The 20,157-nt window shown below is 49.3% G+C and overlaps 1 long non-coding RNA gene across 4 annotated transcripts in view; it reads right to left on the bottom strand.

Annotated features, from left to right (window-relative positions):
• Positions 1-20,157, bottom strand: part of LOC110404010 — a 46,916-nt gene that overhangs the window by 26,347 nt on the left and 412 nt on the right. For all 4 annotated transcript variants that reach the window (XR_002442007.1, XR_002442008.1, XR_002442009.1 and 1 more), the window contains exon 2: positions 2,312-2,857. This is a non-coding gene — a long non-coding RNA (uncharacterized LOC110404010). The remainder of the gene's footprint in view (positions 1-2,311; positions 2,858-20,157) is intronic.

Raw genomic sequence — 20,157 nt, 5'->3', positions numbered from 1 at the left:
AAACTCAGTCTTGGCTATATTTGTCTGGGTGTTTCCACAGGAAAAACGAGCCAGTGGCACTCTCAGCCCCCGGCAAAAGGCAAGAGAAAGCTAAAATTAAAACACAGGAGCAACAGAGGTGTAAGCTACATGAGGGAGCTGTCCATCTGTCCTTCTCTCCAGCAAAACACCTGCAGAGCTACTGCTAGAGACACTCAAAATACTTTATGACTTTTTTTGCAACCCACGCTGGGTGTCTTTGGCCAAGTGTCTTGTTGGCCAAGTGTCTTCTCCCCCAGCAGGAGGTCCCCCAATGGGATTTCTCATGCAGGGAGGGAAAGGTTCCTCCTCAGGGAAACTCCCGAGGCATCCCCATCCTCATCTGCGGGAATTTCTTCCCTTTCTTCTCATACATTTCAACCTCCCTGCTCATTTGCACAGCTGTTGCTGCAGTCCTGCTGGCCGGCCCCGTTTGATGCAAGCCACAGAGCTCCTTCCTCATTAAAACCCAACGTCAGAAAGTTGAATTCCCAAGGAAAAAAAAAAAAAAAGAAAGGAATAACATAAAATAACATAAAAACCCCACCGATTTCCCCAGCTTCAAAGCGCTTTTGAAGATCAGTCAGGAGAGCACCGGTGAGGAACAACCTCTCCCATCTCCTTCTTTTGTGGGATGCTGTGAAGCAATGGACACCAATAAATAGGGGAATAAATCTCCTGCTCCGACACCGAGGGTTAAATGGGAATGCCAAATATTTCTGTGCATGTGGCTTTGTGTCTCAGTGCCCCCACCTGCTGCATGGGTTCCCTAAAGCTGTCAGCCCCCCACTGCTAAAAAAGAAGAAAATAGATTTTCCTCTTACATGAAAATGAGTTTGCTTCCAGGAGCCAGGATTCACCTTTCACTGGTAATTATGAACAAAAAGCATCATTTGCTAAATGCCTGTGAGGCTGTTAATTAGCAGAGAAGCAAGTGTTTAGCAATTAAAAGGCATTTTCCCAAGCATTTTAGGGTTGAGGGGTCAGGAAACAGCAAGGATTAGACAGGGAACTGGGTTTGGTGTGCAGACACAGACAGAGATGCCTTGGTGATGGCTCTTCCTTGGGGACATAGATGTCACATCCCATCTCTGCCCAACATTACGCTTTAGCAAGGTTGCACCTTAACAAGGAACGAGGCTTTATTCCAGCAAGAGGCTTTTATTCCAACAAAATGCATCCTCTGCATTGGTCCACGTTTAAATTAAAAAAAAAAAAAAGAGAGAGAGATGTGATTTTAAAAGGCAGAAGTCAAAGTGGTTGCTTGCAGAGTTTGGGATGAAGGTGGGAGTCCCCTGCCTTACTGCAGCTGGTGGCCAGGGCACACCGCTCCTCCCCGGGAGGTTCAACATCTGCACCCCTTGTTTGGCTTGTTTATCAGCAAGTTCACTCTGGGAAATCTAATCACCTTTTTGGAGTTAATCCTTCAAACAAACCCTTGCAAATCCCTTCATCCAGAAGTTTATTAATATTAGCTCCTCTCGAGCAGAAACGAATTAAAAGCCTTTACCTCCCGTTCGGCTTTTTGTTCCTCTTCTCCTCGTCACTGTTAACGGGAGAAATTCAATTAAGGAAGAAATGACTTCCCAATAAAAATCCCTCCTCGCTGCCTCCCTCCTCCTTTTGCTCAAGGACTAATAACGTTTAATTGTGGAAATAAGCTCAGCTGGTGGTGCGGATGGGGGTGAGGAGCCATGGAGCCAATGGGCTCAGCTCATCCCAGAGATGGAGGATGCTTGGTAGGAAGCCTCAGAGCCCCATGATGTGCCAAGGGAATGCATCCCGGCCCTAAAGCAGCTGTCCTGATGCCCAAGGGCTTTGTGACCCCAGCCAGTGCCATCCCACAGTTGGAGAGCCCTCAAAGAATGCCCTGGATGGGTATGGTGGACAGCAAGCAATGCTCTTTGGTTGGCCATCATCTTGCTGGTGCTCAGAAAAGCCCTGAGGTTTCCTCCATCTCCATGCAAAACCTGATACATGCTATCTGATACATCAATAGGCATACGATGGCATCTTTGGGTGGACAGGATGGGATGGGGGCTATTACTCTGCCTGAAAACACAAAGGAGTGCCAGGGGTGAAGCTGTCAGCATCAATATTTTCCTCTCCTTTCCAAAGGGAAGATGCTAAACTGCTCCACAGGGCACATAATACAGCTAATGGCCCTCCTTGCCTGTTTATCAGCCCCTCCTTGGGCTTTGCTGAAGAGAATGCAGCTCATTAGCAAACAGCGCTAATTAAGAGAAATGAACCTAATTAGCAAGAGCAGAGTGAATGGCCTCCACCTGCCCACCTTTGCTCCAGCCACATGTTTGTAACGAGCAGCTTTCCAGCTGTTATGCCATGCTGCAGGCAGCAAAAAATTGGGCAGGAAAGTGGATCCAGATTCGGGGCTCCTCAAACCTTCTGGGCTGCTCCCATCTCCTGCAGCAGAGGCAGCTGCCTGAGGTGTGTCCTTCTCAGAAACTTCTTCAAGGCTGTAGGTAGGACGCTTGGTCTGGGAACACTGCTGGAAGATGGCAGAGCAAGGAGGGTGAAGCCCCTGGATGAAGAAAATATCCCTCCTGCTCTGAACGTGGCAGATGGCCATTGACCAACAGAACTGTAGCCCGATGTTCTTGTGGGTTTGTTTTTCTTTGGGGGCTGGGGAGGTAGAGGGATATGGTGAGGTACGTTTCCCATCAGCAGCTTTTGTCTTCCTGTGCTTGGTGCTGTCCCACGCTCCTCTGCTCAGAGCCTGACCGAGAAAATCTGCACGTAGCCACCCAGGATGGGCACAGGGGTGACATTAATCAGGTCTGAGCTTTTGTTTATTCTCCATTTCCATTTAATGCGATTCCTGCAAGTGAATAATGAGAGAGGTGGGAAAAAGAAAGCAAACTAATATCTTTACTCTGCAAGAAAATATCTATCTGGCTTAACTCGCACACCATGATAGCAGAAGGCAACGACTCACACCAGAAAGGTGACCAGAATGGCTGATCACAGCATCAATTACTAAGAACCACCACCACCTCAATAGGAGCTGAGTTTTGCCTATAACAAGTGCATCCCACCCAGAGCAAGGAGGCTGCTCTGGGGAGCAGCAAACAGACAAGAAAAGTTTAAGCAGAACCCCCAACCCCTCCAATCACATCACTGCAGTCACAGAAAACACAGTTGAAAGTATTGCCAAACCCTGACACGCCTTGCTTTGATTCCTCAAAACAAAACGAGGTTTCCGTGAATAAATTAATTCCTTTCTAACCAGGCGCTTCTTGTCAAGTCCTCTGACAACTGCTGACCCAAAATGGAAACTTTAAAAATTATATTTTTATTTTAAGAAGATTCGGTTGATATTGACCCAAATTTGGAGCTGTATTATTAGTTTTGACTAATAATGAGCAACAAATGGGAGAAGCAGATGGTCCTGACTGACGCTATCATGCATTGGGAGAACAGGATCATGAACCATCCAGGTGGGATCGGCAATTCCTGCCCCCAAGGGAGGCCAAGTGGGGTTATAAGCATGGGGTTATAAGCAGTCCAACATGGAATGCCTTCTTTGGGTTTAAGAAGCTCAATTCTGGCTTTCAGCAGAGCTGATGGCTGCGTACAAACCACGAAGATTCACACTGCCCTCAGGACCTCTTCTCCATGAGCTGATGACCTCCTTTCCCCAGAGAGCATTTTGTTCTCCAGAGCAGCTTGCAGCAAGGAGTCCCTCCAATGAACAAAGCAATGGTATGAAGAAAACCCACAGATATGAGGTCTGGATTAGAAGGCATTAGCCAAGTCATGTAGGACACACTTGGTCTTGGCCCTTCCAAGAGGCTTGGACAGACCCCAGAGTTGGATGCAATATGGGGAAGGAGGGGAGCATCCAGCCACCAACGGGTTTTCCAAGCTCTAGATTTCACCTTTAATGTATTTCAGTGCATGATTCAAGCACATTATCTGCATGAAATGCTGCATTAGCATCAAAATGAGGGGAGTTCTGTTCAATATATTAAAGTGTCTCTGATGGGTTTGAAGGTAGTTTAGCGCAAGAGAGGCATTAAGGAAGTAAATGCCACATTTGTATTCAAAAGCGCTTTCTTTTTTCATTTAAAGCCATTGATGTAAGAAGTGGTGCTTAAGATGGCTTATAAAAGCAAGAGAGCATCTTCGCTATGAGACAAAAAGCTGTGTTTATGGGGAATGGTGAAGGAAAGCAAATAGCCCATTTAGAAAATATATTTTCTTTCAGGGTTTGCTATCAGCTGGAGGAGCAGAGGGCACACAGGGACAGGGCCTTCCGGTGGCACTGCCATCGAGAGCCATTTCCTTCCTAAAATCTCCCATGATGCCCCTTTTTCCTGCTCAAGCATGGAGTTAGAAATGATTTTTCCACACTGGTGCGGCGTCACTGCAGAGGTTTGGGTGAACCACTTCCTTTTTTTCCTGGAGGAAAAGGAGATTTAGTGACTCCATACTCAGGGAACACCCAGTCTACCTTTCCTTTGCTAAATCTTGAGTAAAATAGCATTTTTTATATATTTTAATTGGGGCACCTTTCAGCTTCCAAAGTTAATTTGGAGCTCAGAAGTTAACGTCCTGTCGAAGCAAATGGCGCCGATACGTCTGCTAGGATGGTTTCAATAGCCATCCACTGAAAACTTCATCTTAGAAACAATTCTGCTTCAGAATATTCTTTATCCCAAAATTGCCACTCAACTAAAGCAGTCAATTTCTCAGCCAGCATCAAGACAAGAACCTTTTGTCCCACTCTACGCCGCAGTCCTGCTCAGACTGTGATCGATTTCTACTTGCCCTGTTCATGCTGGACAAGGAGTGTTTTTGTTAAAGCACTGAGGCTTTCCAAAGGCAAGGTTTTTACTCAATTTGGGGAGATCAAAATGTTTCAGTTTCATTATCTGAAGAAATCAGGATCTGCGCTGAAAGCTCACGGCAACCATTAACTCTCCTCATCCATCTTTGCCACCTCCATGGTCAATTAATAATCCCCGTCTTCATGACTGGAGGAAGCGAGGGGTTAAATTAATTGCTTCTGACCACTTAGTGAGCCTGGGAGAGACCCTGGGAAGCTCGTCTCGCTGCTGCTTGCAAATCAGCTGGAGAAAAAATATACTTTTCCTGGCAAAGGTGCATGACTTACGGAAATATTTATGTCCCTGAGCTGGCACGGTTGTTATCATCCAACATGTTTCTGCTGGAGGTCATCACAATGCAACTGCATGGGGCTTCTCCAGCCATGGGGTGAATTAAATATATCAGGGATGTTTGCTGCAAGGGGAACTGTGATTAAGCACAGCCAGGGAAAGCTGATTTGTGGTTTTCTTTGTTGAACTGAAATTTTGGGGCTATCCAACAGAGCACAAGCAAGCCTACGTGAAAAGCAAGGCTTCTAATGACCGTGCTGCTTACCTCTCAATTATGATGCTCCTCTCTGGGCAGCCATGCCAAGAAAATACTGCAGAAATGCTAGATAACTTGCAAATCTTAATAAATTAACAGCCTCTTCTTGCGAACAGCACTAAATCACAGGTGGTCATTTTTAAAGCTCAGCCTTCCTCCCTTCCTGCATCACACTCTTCCTCCACTGCTCCACAAAGAACAACCAGGCATCCTGGAAATATCTTGATACTCTTCACCTTCCACATCCTCCAAATGAGCCCCACAAGGCAAACCCAACCCATGGGCAACCCCAGCCCAAGGGGCAACCCCAACCCATGGGCAATACCCAACCCATGGGGCAACCCCAACTCATGGGCAATACTCAGCTCATGGTGCAGCCCCAACCCACTGCTTTGGGGAATATCTCCAATGTAGGGGGCAGACCTTGCATCCCACTGCCAACTTCTCTCCCCATCACAGCTTGTTTGCTCCCTCCTGCCGGCAGCGGGTTGTTATATCACGGATGAAGGGAAGGAAACAATGTGGAGGAAATTGATAAGCATGGCTTGAAAACCAGGGAAAGAACATTTGCCTGGGAGAAGCTGTGATTAGATCCGTGTGTGTGTGTCCTTTGCCAGCGCTCCTAAAAATAGAGCTTGGCTGCACAGACTGTCACACGCATGCAGACATGCTCTCGCTGAAGCTATATTTACCAGTCTGAGGCAGCCAGATCACCATATACAAGCCATACATCCCTCTCCAGCGCTGGCATGAAGGGGAAGGGACCCTATTAGGTCCCCCCAAGGGTTGTCCCCAAGCATCTCTAGGGAGATCAGGGCCACCAAAGTGTGGGAAAATGATGGGGCAGGGAAAATCACTTCTGGAAGGTCCAAGCATGGGGCTGGGTGTGAATGGGTTTGGAAGGATGGAGGTCCCACAGCTGCTGATCAGAGAAAGAAACTGGAGCATGACCTACATTGCCCAGCTCCTCCACCCCCTGCCACGCTCATTAGCCTCGTGATGAAGTGCTTGGAGGGACAAAATTGAGGCATTTTTCTCCTATTCATGATGTTTCTGAAGAGGATATTTGAAGGCCGAGGTATTATTATCTACATACGTCTTCCCAGAGGTTGTGTGCAATTAGCATTATTCAGAGCTGTGCAATTAACATTAGCCACAGATATGTATTTCGGGTGGGAAAATAATTGTTTTTCTTCCCAGAGAAGTGGTTTCATGCACGGTTTGCTCAGCTCTGAGCATTTTGGTCCACTCCCAAATCTGGAAATAGGCCATTTGCCCTAGCTTGCCCCAGGAAATAGAGCAGGGGGAGCAAAAAATGATTGTACAATTGCAGCTTTTGTTAAAATCAGCTAATTTTGGACAAACTTGAAGACTCCACAGATCCAGTGGGCACCAAGACAACCAAATGGCCCAATGTCACCAGCAGTCCATGTCACTCCATTCCACCCACCACAGAGCATCTGATGAGTGGCACAGGTGCTTCTGCTAAGGGGTGAAGGTGTGAAGGGGACATCACAGCAAATTTCTCCTACATTTTGCTATTCTCATTTCATATTCTGGCCTCTCAACAAAATCCAATGAGGCTGGCTCCCCAGCAAGGCTTTTCTTCACCTCCCAGTAGTGAGCTGCAGCACCCTAAATCATGCTAATCAGTGTGAAAGAGCGCTGATTTATCTTCGTTGTATGGAAAGAGACATTAAGTTAGGACGTTGAGGGCCATTTAGCAAGGCCACCTCCATAAATCCAGCCCCTTCACCCCTCCAGCTCCAGATTAGGGAGTCTAATGAGATTAGGCAAGGCCTAGACCCACTCAGATGCTCACAGAGTGGCTTTGCTGCCTGCAGGACAAGTTCTTGACATGGTGACTCCAAACACAATCATTCACCCACAACCACACTCCAGGCGCTCATCTTACTCATGTCCTCTCCGTGCTAATAACTCATCCACCAGCCCCTTTGACCCAAATCCATCTGGTCCTTGGATGTATTCAGTGTTCTCAGGAGAGCAATAAGGACCTGCATGCAACCCTGGTGCTGCTAAACCCCTTCTCCTCGACAGCAGCATCACTTCAGTGCAAGGTACAGCGAGCCCACAAGTGCAGCCTGGAGTTAATGCAGAAATTACATTTCAAAAGCACTTCTCGCCAGCGCTGGCTGTGCAATACAATGAAACTGCAGTCATAAAAAGCTCTCCAGGTGCAAAAGGCCACAAAAGGATACAGCTCTCAGATGTGACTCCTTGGTACCTCTTGCCCTGCAGACCATGGCCAAGGGTAAAGTGGTGCTCAGTGCTGCCCTGAGTAGCCCCAGCCTGGATGCTGTGGTAACTCTTAGACTCTTCCTGCTATGGCCTTTCTAATCTAGGGTTTGGAAGATGCAGCTCACCTTTAAGATCCTGCAATTGTAAATAGATGGAACATCTGCAACCGGTGACAAACCAGCACCAAACCCCAAGTCTTTAAGGAGAAAACAACCGTAGGTCCCAGCTGAACTTAAAGACTCTAAGCAAGGTTTGGGTGGTGGGCTCATCACAACAGGTAATAAATGGATGAGCAATCGGCAAATTATTTTTTTTGCAATTCATCATAATTTCCAAAGCTGAAATGCCCCAGGTCGTGATGTGGGTGCACATAGGATGGCCCAGCACTCTCCAGCTGGTTGCATGCTGCAGCTTGCACATCACTGGCTGAAAAACACACCCCTGGTTTTGTCCAAAAGCTCAGGAGGGGCTCACAGTGCTGCTACCCCCCACAAGGCTGAAGCATCATCATCCAATCCATGATCGATCCAATCATGCTGCTTCTTGTTTGGGGGCAATTTTGCCCCAGTTCAGCCCAGAATTGGACATATCAGTGCTTGAAGTGTCAGGGCAATCAGTGGTTGGCCTGGAGCTGGCTGCCAGCTTCAGCATACAACAAGAGGAACGGCTGGTGGTAAAATGAGAGCAAATGCAGCCCTAAAAGCCAAATATTTGTTTTATTTCATGCATATGCTCCACGCACAGCTGTGAGAGGCCAAAGGCAGTCCCAGCTCTGATTGCTGCTGCTTCTGTTGAAGCAGTGTTAGAGCCTGAAGAAGTGAAGGGGAGGATCAGACACCATCAGTGCTAACGAGAGAGCCCCCGCTCCTCTCTACTCTGCTCTCAGCTCCTGTTGCTGTGCAACCCCTCTGGTTTGGGGATTGCTCCACAATCACAGCTGGGAGTCAGAGAGGTGGTGGGAGGATGGGAAAGGAATTCCTGATCCCAGCATTCGGAGCCCCAATCCCTTCTGCTGCCCCATGGGCACACAGAAGGACCCAAAGAAACGCCTTTGTGCATGAAAACCCCCTGGTCAAAAGAGCTGGGGTACAGCAAGGAGCTCATCTGCTCAAAGGCAAAGCTGGCCAATGCTCTGAGATGGGGATGTGAGGATGGGTGAGAGATAATGAGACAAATAGGGGAAAACAGAAACTGAAGGAAAGAGAAGAAGAGATGGAAGAGGTGAGCATGAGATACGTGGAGAACCTCATGGGAGAGCCAGGAAGGAGGACTATGGCCACTTAGCAGCAGTGATGCCCAGCATCTGGAGATGGCCCAGAACTCAGTGTGCTGGTACCTTTCCATACAGCCCTGCCTGCGGGATTTCACATTGCTCAAATCTTCTTCCCCAATCCATTACACCACTAATAGTTCCCGCCAGCTAATGGACAAAACACTCATGTAGAAGCGGTTCATTATTCAACCAGCCTCAGTGGCCAAATACCATTCATCAAGGCAAATATTTGCATTTTTATTCCATCAACCAGCAAATGAATGATCAGCAAATACCCGCTCCTAGGCTCTGGCCAGAAGCAGCAGCGAGGGAACATCCCAGGGAGCATCTCCATCACCTCAGCATCTGCATGGCCACCAACACGACTGTCCTGTTTGCTTTGGGACTTAGGGAGGCATCAGTGATTTATTGAGCAGAGTATAAATACAAATAAAGGGAAGGGGAGGGGGCACATCTGGAGTGATTTCAGCATCCCCATGCCCAGGAGCCCAACAGCAGGATGGGAAAAGCCACAGCACTCCACTATCTCTCCCAGAGCACACTTCTCAAGGGAATGGTTGTGCCAGGGGAGGTTCAGGTTGGATATTAGCAAAAACCTCTCCAAAAGAGTGGTCAGGCACTGGCATGGGCTGCCCAGGGAGCTGGTGGAGTCCCCATCCCTGGAGGTGTTCAGGAACCGTGGAGATGTGGCACTGAGGGACGTGGCCCAGTGGGTGCTATTGGTGGTAGGTGGACGGTTGGACTAGATGATCTTAGAGGTCTTTTCCAACCTTAAAGATTCTGCGATTCTCATAAGGATGCTCCTCATTTTCAAACTAAATGTATTCACCACTGCTTTCTCTTGTACCAATATTGTCTTTTATCTTTACCAGCTCCTTCCCTGAGGTCCCCTTTTCCCCAGGCATCTCCTGATGCCCATGGGCTGCCCAGGCTCCTGAGAGCTGGTGCAAACCAAGAGCTGTAAAGCCCTGAGCACTTCCCCAGCTAAATAATTCATGATCCCCTCTCTGATCCTATGCTTAGCCCAGCCAGCAGCCAACCCCACATCATGGATGGGGTCCTGGTAATGAGGAGCCACCCAATAGCTCATCCATGAGTGAACACATGGTCCAGAGGTGGACAAGAGAGCTGTGGGTCAGTATTAGGGTAGATCCCAGCAGAGCATCCCCTGGACGAGCCGTGGTTTTGAACTTGGCTTGCTCACTGCTCCCTTTGATCTCCCCTTCATTAGTCTCTCTCCTTTGCTCTCAAACGTAATTAATGCTTCCCTGATCAAAAGCCCAGTCATGAGGAGAGCTTTAACAGCCCTTGTTTTACTGCGTGTTCCTATTAAGGAAGGGCTGCCGTGCTCAGGCAGAGGGGAGCAATGAGAAGTCTCCATCTGGAGCCTCAAAGCATCGTTAAGTCCCCTCCCTGCTCCATCCCCAGGGACCATCAGAGTGTACTGTGACCCTCCAACACCCAATGATGGATTCACCCATGGTCTTGGACCCACCTAACCCACATCTAATATCTGAATTTTGACAAACCTGCACCACCCGCACACACCATCCTTCTCCTCCACTCCACAAAAGGAAACCAAAGATATTTTTGCATTGAGGATTTATTTTTATGCTCACATCCCAGCCTTTGCACCAGTCCTGGACAACCTCATGCTGTCACTGGCACCAAGGTCACTGCTACCAGGTGACATTTCCCAGCAGGAGCCCCAGGGCTGGCTTTGGTCTTGGCACGGCAGCCTGCCCAGACATCACAATGTCACCTAAGGTGACATTTTTCCAAAGAATTTAACTTGTCCTGATAAAAGCCAGCTCAAATCCTGCCTGTACAGACTTTGATCTTGAAGGTCTTTTCCAGACTAGATGATTCTGTTATCACACGAATGCTTTTCTGAGGGAATGGGCTGGTGTTGCTGCTATGCAAGATTTTCTTCCCAACAGCTTTTGGTCAGGCACTATTCTGCACGTTGTGTTGCAGAGGGTCCTGTGATAATCATTGACCCACAACACACAGCTCCAGGAATTTGGGAAATGAGCCTCTGCATCTCCCAGATGGAGATTCTCATTTTTTGCCCCTGCAGCTGCAGGAGGATGATACATGTTTCAGGGTACAGCGCAGGGAAGAGGTTCTCTTGGGTCAGAGGAATGAGAAATACCTTGCAAAGAAAGCACAAAGAGCTAAAGGAGATGCAGTGCTCACTCTGAGGACTTGCAAAAATGTATATATATATAGCACAGAAAATAAAGCAGCAGAGGACACTCAGTGCAACCCTGTCTCTTGCAAGCACAGGATTAGCGAGGCAGGATTTTGGGTTTTTGGTTTGGTCAGCTGCTCCCGCAGCCCACAAGAGATGCTCCTCTCCTCAAGTGATGCTCCACTGTGGTTCAGCACCAAGTCTGCCTAAGTTCAAGCTGCCAGGATTAAATATCTCATGCTGCTTAAAGCGGCTTGTCATGTCTCTTCAGAGTAAATTTGAGTTACTGTCAGCTTTACCAATGAGGAAAGCTTTCCCCTCGCTGGCCATGTGCTGGAAGAGCCCATCCCCGGCACAACGGAGCCTGCAGCAGGTTGGAAGGCTCATCCAGCATTTACAGAATTGTCAGATGGGCATCTCTGAACATTCTCTTGCTTCAGGACTGCTGTGGATCTCAGGAGCATGCAGAATCCCTCCTCTCAGCACCTTCTTCCCCACCTCCGGCACTCCTAGCTGGGGATGCATCACGATATCAAAAGTTCTTAACCATTTTGGATCCCAAGGAGATCAGGATAGCCCCTTTTTGGGAGGAATGAGTCTTCCTCTGTGTGCTTCATGGGTTGTATATGGATGGCAGCAAGAGAAACCCATGTCCCCATCCATCTCCACGTTTTTTTTTCTTTCACTTCCCTTCCCCAAACCATTTGCAGGGTGAAGAACTGCAGAGGGAGGGGCTTCAAAACAGGCATGTCAGAAGAGATACTGTGTACAGGATGCTCACCAGAGATCCAGCCATGGATCCATGAGTATGGAAGAAGAAAGGTGTTAAGAGCCCAAAGCATCCTGGTGCTGTGGCAGGGACCTGCCCCACACCTCTGAGCTCCTGCCTCCCATCACTCCTCCATCTCTTTGCATGAAAAGCTGGCTGAGTCTGGGGAGGTTTCCTGGGATGTCTCCAAATTTTCACATTGCAACGGAAGAAAAGCCCAGTGAGATGGCAATCTGCCTCCAAAGGAAGCTCTCAGCCCATCAGGCAGCACCCAAACCCCATGGCAGGATGGCAGTTCCCTTTCTGGCCCGCATTGTGCCCCTTCAGGGGATGCACGAGGAACACAGACCTTTGCTTTGAGGTGGTTTGTCGCAATGAGGTTCAGGACCCATCTGTAACCCCTGTGCCTTCAAAGGCCCCATATCAAAGCACTATCACAGGCTGTCCCTGTGCAAGCTGCCCTGATACAACCTCAAAGGCCAGTACAAGCTGCGAGCCTTCTACAAGACGCCATTCAGCTGCTTCACAAACATCAGGGTTAATTTTATCCAACTTAAGGCATCGGGAGGCCCTGTGCCTTCCTTTGGCTGGGCAAAACCATGGTGGGTACATTGCTACTGGCTGGGAGAGCATCCTCCACGTGCACCCACATCGCTGCCATGTCGTGGAAAACACGACAACAACACATGGGGTGCTCACATCCCATGCCTCTCAGCCCCAGCCGGGGCCAGAGGCAGGCTGAGCACGCACACGTGTGGTTTCACACGAGCCAGCTCCCAGACACACTCCAGCACTGCGTCCCCAGCTCACCCAAACACACAGCACCCTCCCGCACTGCAGCCCACGCGCCCACAAAGCTGGTTAAACAAACCAAGCTATTTTTCCCTGCAAGCTTGGAGGGAAGAAAAATATATATTGCAGTTGCTGCTATACTTAAGCACTTGGCTCTTACCAAGGAGAGATAGCGGTGGGTAATCCAAGCCTTGTAGCAAATGGCTTTGAGTGGGAAAGTTTGCACTCGCGTAACGAAAGCGATGCCTTCTGAAGTTTCAGGCACAGTGCGGGCATCTCCCCATCATCTATGAAGCAAAGAAGGCTTCCAGAAATTTTGTCTAATCCTTTCCAATTTAGGAAGATTTAAATCTTTCTATTTTCATCAAATATATGCCAGCTTACAGGATGGATCCTCTAAGCACACCCAGAAGAGCACAGCCAAATGCACACAAGGTTATAAGCACTTTCTCTTTACATCCTATCCACGTACAACCCCTATAGGATATTTCAGGGAAAAAAAAAGCAGTTGCAGCATTATTTATGTCTACTTCCCCCAGAGCTCGGAGGCAGCCAGATGTATTTTGTCCAGGCTGTCCCAAAAGACTCCTGACAAGGAAGAGCCCAAACTTGGAGCATCTGCTGGGTGACTTTGAGTGCTACAAGTGATGCAGCAGGAGAGCACAGATACAGCTGGGAAGGCACCCCAAAAGCAAGCCATGGACAGACACAGCCATTAGGATGCCTTATAGGGTCCCCATCCTGCACAGTGGGGCCTTGTCATCCATCAGGAGCACACAACATAGAATCACGGAATCATAGAATGGTTTAGATTGGAGAGGACCTCAAAGAGGATTTAGTTCTAACCCCACTGCCATAGGCAGGGTCACCAACCACTAGATCAGGCTGTCCAGGGTCTTTGGGCAGCTCACGATGGATGAGGGGCGGACACACAAAACCCATTTTTTCCCATTTGAGTTGGAAAATAGGGTCAGCACCTCACTCATCTGCATTTCCTAAACTGTTGGGCTGGTCTCCAATCCATGGAAATATCACACTTGGGTGTGATACAAACCCTTCTCCACCAGGTTGCTTTGCAGCAGTGGGTAGACCATGCCTTGCAGTGCCCAACGCAACACAGCCCCATCTACAGTTCCTTGTATTTCTTGAAACCTGTCTTTATGGAACCTCTTGGCTTGGTCATTTAGCTGGGATAGTGCTTTATGTTGAAACATTGGTTGCTCTTTTCAAAAGAAGAGGGGACTTGGGAGATGGAGACCATCATCCCAACCTTTTATTGGTGCCAGCTCTCTGCAAACATGGTTATGTAGGTGAATTGTTGAAGCAATGGGGACTCACCAGCCGCTATTTGGATGCATGGCCACAAAATGGGCACTTCTTCATGCAAGAGCAATGGAAAAGTGTTGCAAAGCACAAGGGCTGGAAAAAAAATAAAACACAGCAAAAAAAACTTCACTGCAAGACATGAGATGGAATGGGGACCTTCCATGTGCTGCTGCTCATCTTGGCAAGGAGGACAGCAGACATCTCACTGCATCAGCCAGAGGAGGAATTAGAAGAAATCAGCAAGGTGCAATAACCACAAGCCCTTCAAAGTCAGCTCTGCAAGGTTCGAGGGAACACAGGCTTAATTTCATCAACTGTGAAAACCCATTAGCATCTCACTAAAGTCCATTTAAAATATTCATCTGGAGGATATTTTATGCAAAACTGCCTTAAAAGCTGTCGCAAAATATAAACACTGACATTTAAATTCTCCTCCTGTGGTGGTCACCTCCCAGCTGGTTCAAAGGTGGCATCAGGGACAGCATCTCAGGGTCACCACCCAAGGGATGGGGCAGCCCGTGCAAGGAGCCCTTTGCCAGTATTGAGAGAATAAATCCAGAGCAAGTTTTGGCCTCTTCCCAGTGGGTTTCCCATCCTAGGTGCTTGTCCCCTCTCATATCTCCCACCATGTGGTTCAGGGTCCTCTGCAAACCCTCCCCGTGACCCCACCCCAAACCCAACACTTCAGACAAGGTACCTAAGCCTACAATCTGGAGACAGACCCATTCTCTTCCCCACAAAAGCTGTAGATTTTGAGGGCAATTCTTGACTTTTTCCCCAAAAAGCCACCACATCCAGGGGCAACATGGCTGTTAATTTAACAAAACCCAGCCCCACCTCAGCGGGGAATTGGAAGGCAAGACGCTCTCCACCATGATCCTTGCGATTAGCAAAACATATTATTAGCATGCCAAAGCAAGGTTTGCCAGTGCCTATAAATACAAGCCGGCAGTGACTCAGCAAAGCTGCAGCTATCTTTTTTTACCCCTTACTTTCCCAGGTAGGTGCATCTTGGGGTCCTGGCTCCCAGGGATGCTGCGCAGAGGTCGCCATGGAAACCCAACGCTGCAGAAATCGGAGCTTCACCAGGAGAAACCTGCATAAAACCCCCCAACCCCAACCAGGGATGGTGTGGAATATGTTGGTAGCATGAGAATGGGGTTTTCAGCTTCATTTTTTAAGCTATTCCTGGCTTTTAAAGCCATCCCTGCTACGTGGCAGTGAAGATTCTTTGTTGTCTCCTACAGGGATGTGCTGGAAGGCTGCAGGCACAAAGCAGATGTAACTCATTTACCAACCCACCAAGTCAACAGCAGCGACATCTGAGGTTCCTGATGCTTTTTCTACACCCCATCGGTGATCTCAACCAGCCCTAGGGTATAAAACCTTTAGATGTACGTTCTGTGATTACCAAGCTTAAAGGATATTTTTTTGCCTGCAAAGCAGGGCCCTGGAGCAGAGACAGGCAAAGTTTTCCAGGAAAAAAAAAAAAAACAAAAACCAATGCTGAATGCTTGGCAACCCCCAAATTTCCATGCTTTTGTCCAAGTTTCAAAGAGCTCTTTGTGCCTGGAGGATGCCAGTGCTGTCTCACTGCGACATTTCAACAAGGCACCGCTGCTGAAAGGAGATTTGCATTCGGAAACTCCCTGCAATTTTGCTTTTCCATTCCTACTCTATAGAAAATCCAGCTTGAAACCAGCTCTGTGTTGGCTAACCAGCCTGGGAGCCAAGGGGTAACTCCTACCCACCTGGACCACAGCGGGGATGGGCACCACCTCCCTGTGTTAATGTTCCCAATATTAACGATGCTGTAGTGGTTTGAAGGCTGAGAACGGTGCTTTTCATAGCACAATGGATTTGGAAAGCAGAGTGAGGAACTTAACACGCTCCTGGCATCCAGCAAAGCCTGCCTGCCTCAAGGAAGCAGCTTCCCTTTGGGAAGGAACCACTCCAGTGCACAGAATTTCAACAGGAGGTGATTCCCATTGCTTGCAATACTAGATGGAGTTAGAAGGGAAGGGAGAAAAAAAAGGATTTTCCTTTTTTAGCTTAAATGAAACATTCCCCACACCCTGGGGATTTACCCTTATTTGTGCTTCTCTGTTCAGCAAGCAATGGAACAAATGCAACCTGGGGTGATGCTATCTGTGAACATCAAGAAGCCCTTAAATCAAAGTCATCCCATTGACTGCTCCTTCACTAATATCTTTTCTATGCTAAGTTTGGATATTAGGAAAAAATTCTTCTCTGAAAGAGTGGTTGGGCGCTGGCACAGGCTGCCCAGGGAGGTGGTGGGCTCACCCTGGAGGTGCTCCAGAACCGTGGAGATGTGGCACCGAGGGACGTGGTCGTTGGGCACAGTGGGATGGGTTGGGGTTGGACTGGGGGATCTTAGAGGTCCTTTCCAACCTTAATGACTCTATGATTCTACGGGATGCTCAAATGGTAAAATCAGAGACCCAACACCCCCACATCACCCAGGGTCTCAAACCACCCAGCACATCCCCCTAATCTGCCCATTTTGTCCTTCCTATTTACAGCTCTCTCCCCAGCCCAGCCGCATTGGAGCATCTTCAAGCAGAGCTCAGTGCCCACAGAGCTACAGAGGAAGGACAAGAGCCAGAAACACAGATAAGGTCACCACAAGGCTTTTAAAAATGTAAATGAAGCCCAAGGAGCTGGACTAATCCTGCAAGCAATGAGATTATCACAAGGTCCCCTTGATGCAGGTCGAGCCCATCTGCTTGGGATTCCCCTTGAGAAGGATGCCCCCAAGGACAGCACCAAGCCCACTGCTCCCAAGGGCACCTCTGGCACTATCCTGCTCCTGGAACAAGATGTCAAGCAAGGGGAAAGGGAAAAAAATTAGATGTGATTTGGTCCCAATCAGCATTTTGGTCACAGAGCATCACTACTGATGCTGCATCCCTTGGAGGGAAAGGAAAGTGCAAGGGAGGCTGGAAAGCTCAACCCCAACGCTTTGGGAGAAGGGTGAGTTTTGCTTTCAGTTTATTTGGGAAGTTTTGGAAAAGCTGTTGGAAAAGTCCACTTTGCCATGGAGCTCCAGCCCTGGTCCTTCTCCGAACCCAAGCCCTGCTGCAGCTCTGATCCCAAAAACCAGGCTGCCAGGGCCAAGAATAGCTTCTTCAATCCGGCATCGTTAATCAAGGTTTATACTTACAACATGGCAGCAAGCCCCCACCCCAAACAATGCAGCCACATACAAGCAAGTGGGGGAAGAATAGATCCTTTAATGCCTGACTCCAGCAGATGCTCTGGGATGTTAAGCTCTGACTTTATAAAATTTTTATTCTATTTGCCCCAGTTCACAGCCTGCTGCCCACCATCCTCCCAACACCTTCACCAAAACACAGAACCAAAGGGAAACTGAGGCACAGGGCACCAATGCCGCTCAGCAGTACCCCTGGTTTTCAGCCCCACATGCAACTGAAGCCTATTTCTCCCTAGAAAACACCTCTACTACTCTACCAGAGCCAAAAATATACATTTTTACACTTTTCTCATCTAGGGAACTCCCCTCCCAGATGCTCAGAGGTCACGCCAAGCTCATTCCCATCGCAGGTTGCCTCCAGCACAAGCCCACTACAGGCTCCACAAGCCCCTCTAAGGCTCCACTGCCCTCACTAGGATGATTAATAGCCTTTCAGCCAGTAAAACAAAAACCCATTAAGAGCACTAATATTTGTTCTCCCTGCTCTCTGTCTACTTCATCTCATCCTTCAACACAAGCTCTGCCTGTTTGCAGATGAAGACAGAAACCCCAACAGCCCAGTTCCCATAAGGAAGAGCCCCTTTTGGGGTTACTCATCATTCAGCAGCACAGAGACCATCTCCCCTTGCTGAAAACCCCCAAGCCCTCTTGCTTTGAGGGGCTGCTGGGGCTCTTTGAAGCCTTTTATACCTGCAACCCCATGTGGGATGCATCTGAGCCCTGAGCAGCCATGGGGTGGCCCATTGCCTGCTGCCTGAAGCAACAAGTCAATAAACCACGATTAACAGCCCAATGGGATGAGGTACACATTTTCCATTGGGATACAAAGTCACTCAAACAAAACATTTATCTCAGGGTAGGAGCAGCTTCCTTATTTTGGAAGCATTTGGGAATATTCCCACACCCATTCCCAGCTGAGCGGTCCATTTGAGGGATCACGTTCACACTGATGCTTCATTTTTGGAGATTTTTCTTTTAATACGCTTGAAAACAACCCAAAATTGCCCAGCTTCAACACATGGCCTCATCGTATTTCCAACATCTGAAGCGAGCAAATCTATAAAACCATCGTTTCCCCAAAACAAGGGTAGCTTGGGCCATCCCCCCCAGAATCCCACCTGTCCACCAGCACTCGGGGCGAGGATTAGGATTTCAGCCAGCGCATGCATTGAGCACCTCAATGGCGTTTTGGTGCAGATGTGAATTTCCACACCACCTTTTGGCTAAAGTCGATTTCACCATCAACATCCAATGGGATTTCTCCTGGGAATGCAGCAGGAGGGGTCCCACTGGTCTAAGCCGTAGAATCACAGAATGGCTTGGGTTGGAAGGGACCTCAAAGATCACGTAGTTCCAACCTCCCCTGCCATGGGCGGGATTACCACCCATCAGAACAGGCTGCCCAGGATCCCATCCAACTTGGCCTTGAACGCCTCCAGGGATGGGCTGGGGAAGTGAGATGGAGCAAAAAGCAGATCTTTGAGATGCTGCCGAAAGCACAGCTTTTTAGGGGATTCTTTTCTTGCTCTGTTGCTGTTTCTTAACGTATTCTCTGCAGGTTTTCCCCCGCTGGCTGGGACCTGAGGCGCTCCCTGCCTCAGCACAACTTCCTGCATTTCCCCATCCCTCCCAGATAATCTTTGGGGAGAGGAGGAATTGATAAACTGGTGGAAAAAAAAAACAAAACTGACTGGCACTCCAATCAAAATACAAAAGAAACAGAAAGAAACGGCTGTGAAAAGAAGCGCTGCTTAATGAGGAATTACATCTGTGCCAGTGAGTCACGGCAGGGAGCCTGTACAGCAGCAATGGGCACCTGTGATGATGGGGACCACGCAGGAGCCTTCGGCCTCACTTGCTTTCTGGTGGAACACCCAGAAAACCGAAGGTCCACCTTAGGGATGCTGAGAGTTGGGTGCTCCATGGCAAGACCCCAACCCCAAAGACCCATGAGCATGGGGAGAGCGCCCAAAGCACCACCCAGGGCAGGGCTTTGGTTCGGGGTGAGCTCAGGGAGCCGCTGGGTGAAGGATGAGTCAGGTCGGGTGCCAGCCAAGAAGTGTGCTCAGCACTTCTGCACTCACCCGGGAGGAGGCAATAAATCCGACACGTAGGCGCACGCTGCTTTGCCTCATGTAGACCTGGGATTGCCACCTATCGTCCGGGTTCTGCACTGGGACTGGGAAATCTCGCCTGCAGCCCCGCTGAATCCCTTCCAGCCCCATCCTTTTTCTTTCTCCCTTGTTTTCCCCCAAACCAGCCACGCTCAGCCCTACGGTGCTGCTTTTCCTCCCATCCCTTTGCTACATGATACCTTCATGCTCGATCCATGCTTGTTTTTTAACCACTCCTTCAAAAACTGCACCAAAACTCGCAGCCACGGGGCGCGTTTTGTACCCTAATGACCCCACTGGTGTCATCAGAGCGGGGACAAGCGGAGCGCGCCAGTATCCAGCCCCCTCCCCAGCCGTGCCTCAGTTTCCCCCCGCTTATTCTAAAGGCTTTCCCGGCTCCTTTAAGCCCCCCCCGCCCGCCGAGGCTCGGCCCCTTTCTCTGACACAGCAGCCGAACCGGGAGCCGCGGGGAGGCTGCGGCCGGGCCGGGGCCGGGCGCCCACCGCCGCTCCCCCCCCCCCCCCCATGGCTCTGCCCGGGGCGCCGGGAGCCGCCCGCCCCGCTCCGCCCCCACGGAGCCCAGGGGGCGGCCGGCCCTGAACCGGCACCGCTACCGCCGGTCGGTCCCGGGGGGAGCGGAGAGGGGGGGCGAGAAGCGGGAGGGGGATGCGGGAATAGGGGATGGAGGATGCGGGAACCGGGGATGTGGGTACCAGGGATGTGAGCGCCAGGGATGGAGGATAGAAGCGCTGGGGATAGAGGATGCGGATACCAAGGATG

This window comes from Numida meleagris, chromosome 9, assembly GCF_002078875.1.
Source record: "Numida meleagris isolate 19003 breed g44 Domestic line chromosome 9, NumMel1.0, whole genome shotgun sequence".
NCBI classification, from domain to species: domain Eukaryota; kingdom Metazoa; phylum Chordata; class Aves; order Galliformes; family Numididae; genus Numida; species Numida meleagris.
The sequence above is the reverse complement of the archived record's forward strand: the minus strand, read 5'-3'. Positions and strand labels throughout refer to the sequence as shown.